The sequence below is a fragment of the Rattus rattus genome, chromosome 12 (genome assembly GCF_011064425.1).
Source record: "Rattus rattus isolate New Zealand chromosome 12, Rrattus_CSIRO_v1, whole genome shotgun sequence".
NCBI lineage: Eukaryota > Metazoa > Chordata > Mammalia > Rodentia > Muridae > Rattus > Rattus rattus.
In genome coordinates, this window is record NC_046165.1 from 71,530,244 (window position 1) to 71,532,871 (window position 2,628).

The window sequence follows — 2,628 nt, forward strand, 5'->3', positions numbered from 1 at the left end:
TATTTAGAATTGAGAGTTCATCTTGGTGGATTTTTCCTTTGATGAATATGAAGTGTCCTTCCTTATCTTTTTTATAAATTTTGGTTGAAAGTCGATTTTATTCAATATTAGAATGACTACTCCAGCTTGTTTCTTTGGACCATTTGTTTGAAAAAATTTTTCTAGCCTTTTACTCTGAGGTCATATCTGTTTTTGTCACTGAGGTGTGTTTCTTGGATGCAGCAAAATGCTGGGTCCTCTTTATGTATCCAGTCTGTTAGTCTATGTCTTTTTATTGGGGAATTGAGTCCATTGATGTTAACAGATATTAAGGAATAGTGATTGTTTCCAGTTATTTTTTTTTCTTTTCTTTTTTTCGGAGCTGGGGACCAAACCCAGGGCCTTGCGCTTGCTAGGCAAGTGCTCTACCACTGAGCTAAATCCCCAACCCCGTTTCCAGTTATTTTTGTTGTTAGAGGTGGAATTATGTTTGTGTGGCTATCTTCTTTTGAGCTTGTTTAAAGAAGACACTTTCTTGCTCTTTCTAGAGTTTAATTTCTCTCCTTGTGTTGGAGTTTTCCATCTATTATACTTTGTAGGGCTGAATTTGAGGAAAGATATTGTGTAAATTTGATTTTGTCATGGAATATCTTGGTTTCTCCATCTATGGTAATTGAGAGTTTTGCTGGATATAGTAGCCTGGGCTGGCATTTGTATTCTCTTAGGGTCTGTCTGACATCTGTCTAGGATCTTCTGGATTTCATGGCCTCTATTGAAAAGTCTGGTGTAATTCTGATAGGTCTGCCTTTTTATGTTACTTGACTTTTTTCCCTTACTGCTTTTAATATTCTTTCTTTGTTTTGTGCTTTTGGTGTTTTGATTAGTATGTGACAGAAGGAGATTCTTTTCTGGTCCAGTCTATTTGGAGTTCTGTAGGCTTCTTGTATGTTCATGGGCATCTCTTTCTTTAGGTTAGGGAAGTTTTCTTCTATAATTTTGTTGAAGATATTTACTGGACCTTTAGGTTGGGAGTCTTCACTCTCTTCTATACCTATTATCCTTAGCTTTGCTCTTTTCATTGTTTCCTGGATTTCCTGGATGTTTCAGGTTAGGAGCTTTTTGCATTTTGCATTTTCTTTGACTGTTGAGTCAATGTTTTCTATGGGATCTTCTGCCCCTGAGATTCTCTCTTCTATCTTTTATTCTGTTGATGATGCTTGCATCTATGACTCCTGATCTCTTTCCCAGGTTTTCCATCTCCATGGTTGTCTCCCTTTGCTATTTCTTTATTGTTCCTATTTCCATTTTTAGATTCTGCATGGTTTTGTTCTTTCCTTCACTTATTTGGTGCTTTTTCCTGTAATTCTTTAAGGGATTTTTGTGTTTCCTCTTTAAGTGCTTCTACCTGTGTTCTCCTGTATTTCATTAAGGGAGTTATTTATGTCCTTCCTAAAGTACTCTATCATCATCATGACATGTGATTTCAAATCCAAATCTTGCTTTTCTGGTATGATGGAGTATCCAGGACTTACTGTAGTGGGAGTACTGGATTCTGATGATGTCAAGTAGCCTTGGTTTCTGTTGCTTAGGTTCCTCAGGTTGTCTCTGGTGTTAGCTTATCTAGCTGTCTCTGACAGTGGCTTGACCCTCCTGTAAGTGTGTCAGCACTCCTGTAGACCTGTTTTCTTTCAGCCAGAACTAGGAACAAAGAGCTGCTCCTGGGTTTGTGTGTCCTGAAGCCTCCAAGTGGGTCACTTGGAGCATAATCTGTGCTCCTTCTGTGTGGTCCTTGTCAAGTAAGTCACTTCCCCCAGCTCTACCCACAATTCCAAGGTTAGATTAAGCTTGTTGGACCTGGTTATTGTATCAGTGGATATTTTAAAGGTATAATCCAAACTAGTTACTCAGGATTTCATATTCTTTGGTTTATATATATTTATTTTATTTTTTATGTATGAGTGTTTTCTTTGCAGATATGTCTTTGTACCACATGTATGCCTGGTGTCCAAGAAGATCAGAACACTTTGGATCTCTTGGAGCTGGACTTAAGGACTATTGTGAGCTGTAATTTGGGGTCTTGGAATTGAAATTAGGTCCTCTATAAGAACCACAAGTGCTCGGGGTTGGGGGATTTAGCTCAGTGGTAGAGCGCTTGCCTAGGAAGCGCAAAGGCCTGGGTTCGGACCCCAGCTCCGGAAAAAAAAAAAAAAAAAAAAAAAAAGAAAAAGAAAAAAAAGAACCACAAGTGCTCTTAACCACTGAGCCATCTCTCCATCCCCAAGGGATTCATATATTCTTAGGGAAACTGCAAGTTTCATGTATCACACTTCATTACACATTTTCTGGTTATAAAATTCAGGAAAGGATACAAGATTGCATTAATCTTATAAATATAAAGAAAAGAAGTTGATTTTCAGAAACTGGACTTTTTTTAAGGTTTTAAGGCCAGGTGTGGTAGCACATGCTTTTAATCCCAGCCCTTCAGAAGCAGAGGCTGGTGGAAAGCTATGCGTTCCAGTCCAGCTTGGTCTACAGAGAGCGTCTCAAGACGCCAGGGCTAAGGGCTACATAGAGAAACTCTGCTTTAAAAGACAGGAGGAGGGACGGTTCTTCATTTGAGAGATGTGTGACTAGAGTTAGAAATATAGT